Genomic DNA, 10,820 nt, shown 5'->3' with positions numbered 1-10,820 from the left:
GAAATTTAATAAATGCACAAGGACGAAGTAACGTGACTAAGCAACTCGTTCTAGGTACTTTACCACATTGTAGGGCGTAAAGGCTGACGCCGGTGTCCAGCGGCGTCTTCTGCCAGGGTCCACGTGTGTGCGTCGACAAAGGGCCTCCCTCACCAAGGAACTGCTTTCAAGTCGTAGGTTGGGGGCGGAAAAGGGCGCCCTTGTGATGATGAAAGGCCGCAGTTGAGTTCCGCTCGCTTTGGGACTTGCAATCCCCACTTGCAATCTTTGATGGCCACGTGGATGGGGGTACGGAGCAAAGGGCAGTTAACTTCCACGTGGCGACGAGGGAAAGAAGGGCGGGGGGCAAGGTCTGCACTCGTGACCTCTTGGCTTAAACTCGCGACTGTGTGTGAGAGCATGCTTTTCGCACCCTGACCTTTTATTGCTTCTGGACAGGGGTAGAGCGGGGGGGGGAGGCGATGTCCTGACCGGGTCACGCATCTGTATCAAAGAAAACAGCTGATCGTCCTGCCTGGTTCACTCTCCTGTACCAAAGAGAATGGCGCAAGCCAGTTTACTGCCCGAGGTGAGGATTAAATCTTTTCAGTGTCCCTTATAAATCCTGACTAACACTGGTTAAAACTAACCTGAACCAGTATTCACTACCTCTCACAAGTTCAAAATAGACAGAGGCCTATCTATCGGCTGAGCAAAGCGGAAAGGCGGGCACTTTCATAGCGTATTTTGGCGCTAATCTTTACAATATATATATATATATATATATATATTATATATATATTATTATATATATATTATTATAAGCCGGGCACAGAGTGGCTCCCCCACCTAATTTACCCTTTGTTTATTGAGAACCGCATGGCCGATCGTATTTGACCTAGAAATCAGAGTCCAGTTATCAACATTCTGATCTGTCCTTTTTTTTTTACCTGGAACAGATATTGAGATGACACAGATAACAGGGGCCAGGAGGAGATTTAATGCCACTCCCTAAATAAGCTTAGCCCAACTAAGCTTCTTAAATGGACTTTCTAAAGGCAAATTAAGCTGCCTGAATTGTCTCACCTCCGCAGGAAACCCGCCAGGGCAACAGAATCGCTGTCTACCTGGCCAGTGACTCATGCTTGCAAACGGCCCCTACCCCTGGCTGCGTGCCTTAAAAGGAAGAGAAGCAGTTAGTTAGTGAGTTAGTCTTGTAAGGAGTCGTAAGGGACAGCCATACACACGGGTGGGTGATGCAGCTTGCTGAGAGAACATTCATCTCCCCTGTCCGACTCCAGACTCCAGTCATCCTTGAGGGACAGCCTGTATCGTCGGTGACCCTCGTCCTTCTTCGTCAGAGACCAGCTTCCCCTACGGTAAAGTGTGAGTGAAGACTTTTCGGTCACGATAGTTTGCCCTTTAGAAAGCTTGGAGTACCAGCATTTCACTTCTGTCCTTGTGCCAGTTTATCCAGTGCCATTTCCAATGTCCTGTGTTCGAGTGTAAAGTGGTCATTCATTCCTTGAGTCTTTGGCACACTCAGTGCAAATGAGACTTATTCTGTGTTAAATTGTGATTCTGTGTTAAATTGTTCCTTTACTGGCGTGTAATGTGTAAATCTCTCTTGCAGAGGGACCCATTCGCAGTGGACTCATCTCGGCCTGTGCCTTGCTTTTAATCAAGACTCCCATAGAAGGATCTTCAGGCGTTGCAAGCCCTTTATTAAGTTACTTATCCATTTCCCTTCAAATGCTTGCTTTTGTAAATATAATTCTTTAATTTATCCCAAGTGTTTACGTAACATTTCCTTATGAAGTAGAGCCTTCAGCTCCTAAATTTCCTCCTTTTTCTAATTTTTTTTTACGATTTCCCTTTACGCAAGTCAGAACTCCAAGGCCAATTAAATAAAGCTTCCATTGCCGGCCTGTAAAAGACCATAAACCCAGGGAAATACGTAAAAATGGCGACCTGGCCATAGATCTCGTTGCAGTTGCATTTTCCCCATTATTGTTGTGTCATTGCATTTGCAACTCGCCAGATCAGCTATTAGCAAAGCTAAGCTGGGTGTGAGACAAATTCCGAACCTGTTATCAAGAGCACAGACCAAGAGAGTTCCACGTAAGTAATGTGTTTATCTTAGCAAAATTTTTTTACAATCGTGACTGTTCCTAGGAATTAGAAATAGGACGCATGTATTCAATGAGAGAAGAGAACTGCTGTATTAGATTCATTAATGCATGCCTTTCAGGATAGGTAGTTAGGAAATAATCACTGCTAACCATTCTTTACTTCGAGGAATAGTGCGAAATTCCTGTGTTAAAATCTTTGCCATATTCTTTGCTTCGAGGAATAGTGCGAAATTCCTGTGTTCAAATCTTTGCCATATTTTTTGCTTCGAGGAATAGTACGAAATTCCTCTGTGATAAATTTTACTTCGCATTTCGAAGTAGCGAATTATTTAGGCGCGAATAAATTCCCACGTGGGACAAGACGAGATCAGCTTGCATTGCTGAAATACTTCTCTCAGTTTAGTTAAAACTCGAATTAGGCGTTAGGAAAGCGAAATTTAAACTCCGCTTCTAGGGAAAATTACTAGGTAATTTTCACTGTTATCCTCTCCCAGGAGTCACAGACGGTCTATAAATAGACGGGTCCATTCACACAGAATCTAAAAATAACTCCGGTGATTGTCAGACGACCTTCAACCCCCGCCCCATGCCCGCGTGTGTACCCGCTTTTTCTCTCAGCAAAAATTTTCTTTTTGGGTTTTTCCCGTTAGTAATTTCTAAGTCCTAAGGGACGAATCGTATTTCCAAGTCCTACAGGCAAACCAAATCAAATTCTACGTCACAAGAGGCGAGAATTTCTCAACCAAATTCCAAATCCTAAGAGACTCCTAATAAAATTCTACGTCGCAAGAGGCGAGAATTTCTCAACCAAATTCCAAGTCCTAAGAGACTCCTAATAAAAATTCTACGTCACAAGAGGCGAGAATTTCTCAACTAAATTCAAGTCCTAAGAGACTCTAATAAAATTCTATGTTTTGAGGTGAGAATTTCTCAACCAAATTCCAAGTCCTAAGAGACTCCTAAAAAATTCTACGTCGCACAAGTCGAGAATTTCTAATTCCTATGGGGAACCAAATTCTACGTCCTAAGAGACTCCAAAAAATTCTACGTCGCGAGAGGCGAGAATTCCTAATTCCTAAGGGAAACCCAAATTCCAAGTCCTAAGACTCTTAAAAAATTCTACGTCGCAAGAGGCGAGAATTTCTAATTCCTGTGGGAAGCCCAAAATCAAGTCCTTTTGAGACATTATATTCGTGTATTTCACACACATCTAAACCCTTACGGGACTGATCATTTGTAATATATGTGTGGAGAATGGCGTAATAACAGAAGCATCTTAGCAACAACATAACTTTATTTCCGTTACTGTTCCGACATCGTATCAACAACCAAACACATGGCGCTCTCCTGGCCCAATACATTCAAAACATAGAATGTTCCTAAAGTTAAGGGAGAATGTCCCAAGAGTTAAGGTACATAGTGCATTAAAGAAAATGGGTTTTTTACAGACACTACATCCCTCCCTTGCTGAGCATTCAAACTCAACACACATGCTACAAAACAATATAAAAAAAATCAAAGATCTCTTCCTTTACAAAACATCAGAAAAAATATTTTATGTTCAATAGTAGCCTAACTCAAACATAGATGGCATTATACTGTATACCCAAAATTTTATTACCCCACATAGTCATTCAAATATCTAGGAGGTTTCCTTACCCTAGTAGACCTTCTTTCAACAATATCAGCACCTGGTGTAGGTCTACTTGATGTAGCATTATCATTTGAATTAACATTTGGCTGTTCCTGACCTGACACTGAACCATTTACATGAAACTCATCATTGTCAGATCTAAAATGGAATTCATTAACATCATTGAATTCACCAACATCATTGCTACGGTCATTTCAAAACTCAAATTTATCTTTTTCATTTTCAAAATTCATTTTTTTCATATGAACAACATTCCTCCTCCTTTGTATTCCCTCAGTACTCTCAACTTGAACACTATTACCTTTTTTCTCAATGACTCTATAAGGTTCACTACAGAAATCTGGTGACAATTTGTTTTCTTTACTTTGTTGTAAAACTGCTAAATTGTAAGAGCCTGATGTCGTCTCTTCCGAACACGTGTGTGTTCGTGCGTTCGTCAAGCATCATCCATCGGAGTGGACAAGACAACAAGAGCATCTCGTTTTCTTTCTCTAAAGGAACGCGATTTCAACCATACAATATTTCCGTCTGGTTTTCCCTAACCATTGTTGTCTTGATGTATGTACAATCACCACTACTTGCATTGCCATTCAAGTATTCTAATCATGTACTCATAATGTTCCAACGAATCTTCTGTATCAAACTGTGAGTGTGTTTCTGTTTGTGAAGACGCCAAACGTCTCTCCATTTCACATATATTATGCTACTGCATTGTATTCATTAATCTGTCTTGAATCTCATGCAATTGGCCACATGTGGAATTTCCTGGCCTTTACATTGATATATGTTTCATCACTGTATGTTAATTATGTCTCTGCCGACAAACACAGATGCGTGAGTCTGTACCTCTGTTTTGTTTCGTCTGTGTGTAGACGCTACTTTACCGCTCGCACACGTCGATAACACCTTCGAAGATTCTGTACATTAATCTCAGTAAGGAACTACCAATAAACCAGTAAACACCCAGCCAGTATGTCATTCAATCCCCAGTCCTTACACTGGTGACCCTGGAGTGACCTCGAAGGACCTGGCCGACCCAAGATGACGACCCGCGCGCTGACAGACCCTTTGCCGCCTCGCTGCTTCCTGCCATTCCCGAGTTCTCAGTAGAAGTCCGACCCTCCGAGATGACCCACCCCACCACCGGAGCCCTGGATGCCTCATCCAGGAAACCTGAAGCTGCCCCCGCACTCGTACTGGACGAGCTGACCAACAAAGGACCAGCCAACGTCATCCTTCAGCCTGCTGCCGCCCCTCTTGAGCTGGCTACCAAGGATCAGCCGCCATCATCCTTCAGCCCTTGAGCCGGCCACCGAAGGATCATCTGACATCGCCCTTCAACCCGCTCCCGTCCTCCTCAAGCTCCTGCCAGCCGGCGCCGCCCTTCAGCCTCCTACCTGCCCCTAGCCCAATCCCTTCGAGCTAACTACAATTGTCGGCAAGACAATTTCCGCATCGATGCCTCGCTTTTGGGGGGGGAGTATTGTAAGAGCCCGTCACCGTCTCTTCCAAACAATCAGACGTTGCCCACGTCTTGGGGGAGAGTATGTGTAAGAGCCCGACGCTGTCTCTTCCAAACACGTGTGTGTTCGTCAATCGTCATCCATTGGAGTGGACAGGACAAAGCAAGCGTCTTGTTTTCTTTCTCTGGCAGAATGCGATTTCAACCATACAATATTTCCGTCTGTTTCTCCCTAACCATTGTTGTCTCGATTTGTGTACAATCACCATTACTTGCATTGCCATGCAAGCATTCTAATCATGTACTCATAATGTTCCACCGAATCTTCTGTACCAAACTGTATGTGTGTTTCTGTTTGTGAAGACGCCAAACGTCTCTCCATTTTACATATATTATGCTACTGCATTGTATTCATTAATCTGTCTTGAATCTCATGCAATTGGCCATATGTAGAATTTCCTGGCCTTTCCATTGATATATGTTTCATCACTGTATGTTAATCATGTCTATCAATACCGCCATCTGTTTGTCTGCCGACAAACACAGATGTCTGAGTCTGTATCTCTGTTTTGCTCTCTCTGTGTGTATGTCACGGAGAATTCTTCCCACCAAGACATTAAGATATATGAGATAAGAGAGAATAATAATACTACTATACAGATGCACTGTTGTCAGTCTTCTTGCCTGGAGACAGGGTCGGAGAATGGTACTGTGTCATAGTTGACACGGTAGGTATGAAGACTACTGACGCTTACGCTGCCAGGGAATTAGGGTAGTCCTGTCCTACCTGCTATTACATGATATTCCTTGGATGTACGGGTCTTATTACTGATGAGGCCAGGTGATGTCTTCCCACTGGGAGGCAATTGAAGTGCTGATTTCATTTTTAGTGGTAAGGCATGATGGTATTGAAGAAAATCCCTGGTACTCAGTTCGTTTCTTTATTACTTATTACATCATGCCAAATTTCTCCCAGGTCTAGTTTCCCGGACTTGGTTAATTTACATAGTCTTCAGAACTCCTGGACTAGATCCAATTTACATATTCTTCAGGACTCCTGAACTAGGTCCAATTTACATATTCTTCAGGACTCCTGAACTAGGTCCCTGGAAATATTCCTTTTATTTAATTTTATTTCAAGAAAACAACGAGTGAGTATTTTTAAAACAACAAAAATAATAACTCGTTATATTGAGAGATCTCAAAAAACATATGAACTACATACTATGGGAATTGCTTTTCCTTCACAACAGGATAAGTATCAAAATGGAGCACCCCTGAATCAATTAATTTACAGTAAGGTGTAAATCATTTGATACCCTACTCCACACAGTACTAAATGTTTTGTACACAACATATGTCAATGGATAAGGCTACCTGAAAGATTTCTGAGAAACACTTAAACTAAAATGAGGTAAAACTAGGCTAAGGTGCCTTTCAACAGGATATAGTCTAGGCTAGGCCTCTTCAGAAATCGTTAAGGATAGCCTATGCAAAGTTTACATGGCTGATTTTTGACTAGGTTACAATAGGCCACAAGTTAGGTTAGTTTAATGAGGGTATAGGCTAAGTCCTATGTAATTAAGTCTTCATGAACTTTTATATATATAGCCTAAGCTATTTTTAACAAAAAATTGTCATAATTCCTCATTCAAACAGAATTAGTCTAGGGGTAGGCCTTCTTAAATTACAGTATAGCCTAGTCTAAAATCGTGATCGGCAGTGGAAACTTCCATGAGGGAGGTAGGGTAAACCCAAGATACCCTGTCGGACAGCCATTTTTGGCCCCTTTAGGCACTGGTATCTACAAAACTTTACATAAACAAAATACTTATAACTATCTTTTCCTAACGTTTTACAACCCTATCAAACGCTAAGTTACAACTCAAACTAACACAGCAAAATATCATGACAACTAATGAATGTGAAGAATATTTCACGACTACGAAAATTTTCACATTAAGGCGTTGCAATCACGTTTGACTGGGCATGCAACAACGCTGCACTTAAATCTTCGTCTGCTGCTGTTCTTTCATGATACTGATCTGTTCCAACTAATGAACTAACGGTAATATTATGACTTTAAAAGCTTACCTTGCAAGGGATAGATAATAACTTGTATTAATAATTTGGTAAAATAGCCAAAATGAAGGGTGGACCGCTTGACGTCCTTTTCACACCAACAGTGTTCTCGTCCTTACATGTTTCTTTAGTGTTACCAATATGCAGACAAAAGATTCAGGACAGCGCTCACATTCAGAGCGAAAGAAAAAACAAAACAAGGGACTGGCTACACTTCTATGCATTCGATGTCCACAACAAAAATGAAAACATTTTTATAATCACAATCACTCTTACAACAGTAGTGTAAAGATATTAGAGGAGGATGATGAATCAATTCCTAAACAAATCAATAATTAAAGGCATATTTTTCCCATTACATGTAGACGCTACTTTACTGCTCGCACGCGTCAATAACATCTTTGAAGATTCTGTACAAAAATCTCAGTAAGGAACTACCAATAAACCAGTAAACACCCAGCCAGTATGTCACGCAATCCCTAGTCCTTACACTTGTGACCCCGGAGTGACCCAAAGGACCTGGCCGACCCAAGATGACGACCCACGTGCCGACAGACCCTTTGCCGCCTCGCTGTTTCCTGCCATTCCCAAGTTCTCAGTAGATGTCCGACCCTCTGAGATGGCCCACCCCACCACTGGAACCCTGGATGCCTCATCCAGGAAACCTGAAGCCGCCCCCACATTTGTACTGGATGAGTTGACCAACAAAGGACCAGCCAACGTCACCCTTCAGCCTGCTGCTGCCCCTCTCGAGCTGGCTACCAAGGATCAGCCGCCGTCATCCTACAGCCCTCGAGCCGGCCACCAAAGGATCGTCCGACGTCATCCTTCAACCCGCTCCTGTCCTCCTTGAGCTTTTGCCGGCCGGCGCCGCCCTTCAGCCTCCTACTCGCCCCTAGCCCAAGCCCTTCGAGCCAACTACAATTGTCGGCAAGGCAATTTCCGCATCGATCGTCACTTGGGGGGAGGAGTATTGTAAGACCGTCGCCCGACACCGTCCCTTCCAAACACAACCATACTGCACCCTCTGCCTGAGCAGTCGTCTCCGCAGCCGGGCCAATTAATCAGACGTTACCCACATCTTGGGGGAGAGTATTTGTAAGAGCCTGACGCCGTCTCTTCCAAACGTGTGTGTTCGAGCGTTCGTCAAGCGTCATCCATCGGAGTGGACAAGACAACAAGAGCATCTCGTTTTCTTTCTCTAAGGGAACGCGATTTCAACCATACAATATTTCCGTCTGTTTCTCCCTAACCATTGTTGTCTTGATTTGTGTACAATCACAACTACTTGCATTGCCATGCAAGCATTCTAATCATGTACTCATAATGTTCCAACGAATCTTCTGTACCAAACTGTATGTGTGTTTCTGTTTGTGAAGACGCCAAACGTCTCTCCATTTCACATATATTATGCTACTTCATTGTATTCATTAATCTGTCTTGAATCTCATGCAATTGGCCACATGTGAAATTTCCTGGCCTTTCCATTGATATATGTTTCATCACTGTATGTTAATTATGTCTCTTGATATCGCCATCTGTTTGTCTGCCGACAAACACAGATGCGTGAGTCTGTACCTCTGTTTTGTTTCGTCTGTGTGTAGACGCGCATTTTACCGCTTCGCCACACGTCGATAACATCTTCAAAGATTCTGTACATTAATCTCAGTAAGGAACTACCAATAAACCAGTAAACACCCAGCCAGTATGTCATTCAATCCCCAGTACTTCACCTGTTGACCCCGGAGTGACCTGAAGGACCTGGCCGACCCAAGATGACGACCAGCGGCTGACAGACCGCTTCGCCTCGCTGCTTCCTGCCATTCCCGAGTTCTCAGTAGAAGTCCGACCCTCCGAGATGACCCACCCCACCACCGGAGCCCTGGATGCCTCATCCAGGAAACCTGAAGCTGCCCCACACTCGTACTGGACGAGCTGACCAACGAAGGACCAGCCAATGTCATCCTTCAGCCTGCTGCCGCTCCTCTTGAGCTGGATCATCTGACGTCACCCTTCAACCCGCTCCTGTCCTCCTCGAGCTCCTGCCGGCTGGCGCCGCCCTTCAGCCTCCTACCTGCCCCTAGCCCAATCCCTTCGAGCCAACTACAATTGTCGGCAAGACAATTTCCACATCGATGCCCGCTTTGGGGGGGGGGAGTATTGTAAGAGCCCGTCACCGTCTCTTCCAAACAATCAGACGTTGCCCACGTCTTCTGACACTATTCTTTCTGGCAAACCATGCGTTGCAAAGATTTGCATGAGTGATTTTATAGTTACTACCGATGATGTTTGCATTGGTATAACTTCTGGCCACTTACTATATGCATCTACTAATATCAAATATGAGTATCCTAAAAATGGACCTGCAAAATCTATATGACACGTTGCCATGGGTATCGGGTAATTCCATGGATGCATTCTTGTTTGTTTAGGATTATTTTGTTGCAATGCACAATTCATACACTTTTTCACCAAATTTTCAATGTCCCTATCCACACCTGGCCACCAAACATAAGTTCTAGCAATTGCTTTTGTAGCTCTTGTGAGTTACTTCCTTCTATAATTCTCTCTATTAACCTCTCTTCTATATCAACAAATTCACAAGTAGCAGCTAATTTTTTTAACCTGGTCACAAAAGTGTCTATTTTCTCACCTGATTCTTGTGATGCTAGTACGAACTGATGACGCTCAAAGTATTTATTGACTTGAGGAGCAAAATAGTTTGTAAGCCCTTCAATTGTGTCCTCCAGAGAACCATTCGTTAGATTCAAAGTTTTGTATACTTCCTGAACTTCCTTACCTGCAGTATGAAGCAATAAAGCCTTCTGCTGCTTTTATCAACTTTCCTAGTGCTTCTAGGTAAATTTCAAACTGCCTATCCACTGTTTCCATCTTGTACCCACTGACTTAGGATCCTCTCCGATACTAAAGCAGTCTAGACTTTGATATCTATCGGCATGTTTGCTGTTAGGTACTTGAAGTTTTAGTTAGGCTAGGAACTTGGAAGCATTTGTACTTAGGCTAACAATTGATAGTTTTGAACCTAGGTTAGGCTATATTAGACTATGTCAAACCTAGTTTATAATTCACTAAATTTCTATCTAGGCTAAATCACCTTATTTTTTAGTTAACTCTCACTCCTACCTTGTGTTCTGATGTAGGCTATATTTGGGTAGACCTACTTAGCTCTTTTTTACCTCAGAACCTATTTGTCCTTTTTGGCACTCCCAACTTGGCGCAGCGCTTGAAGAATGCTGGTTCGAGTGTGTTGAAGGCATCCAGTTGAGATTGTCTTCTTACTTAGGTAGACTCGCCCATGGTTAGCTAGTCTTGCAGGCTTGAAGAATGTGATGCCAGCGAGGTTAGGCTCCATTTGTCTGCTGCGTCGTAAATCACTTCGCTGCCACTGATGTGTTGGTATTTATAACAGATACTACACCCTTCAAGCCTCTACCCTGCAAGTTAGTAATATAGATGTATTTATATTTGAGGTTTGATCCCATCCTCGCGC

General features: G+C 43.1%; 1 long non-coding RNA gene across 1 annotated transcript; it reads right to left on the bottom strand.

Moving 5' to 3' along the window:
* Positions 1 to 6,154: 6,154 nt before the first annotated feature.
* LOC136849640 (uncharacterized) lies at positions 6,155 to 7,424 on the bottom strand. The gene is made up of 2 exons (XR_010856343.1): positions 7,322 to 7,424; positions 6,155 to 6,333 (listed from the first exon to the last, which is right to left on the bottom strand). It is a non-coding gene; the product is annotated as an uncharacterized lncRNA (long non-coding RNA).
* Positions 7,425 to 10,820: the final 3,396 nt, after the last annotated feature.

The sequence above is a fragment of the Macrobrachium rosenbergii genome, chromosome 21, assembly GCF_040412425.1.
Source record: "Macrobrachium rosenbergii isolate ZJJX-2024 chromosome 21, ASM4041242v1, whole genome shotgun sequence".
Taxonomy (NCBI): domain Eukaryota; kingdom Metazoa; phylum Arthropoda; class Malacostraca; order Decapoda; family Palaemonidae; genus Macrobrachium; species Macrobrachium rosenbergii.
The sequence above is the reverse complement of the archived record's forward strand: the minus strand, read 5'-3'. Positions and strand labels throughout refer to the sequence as shown.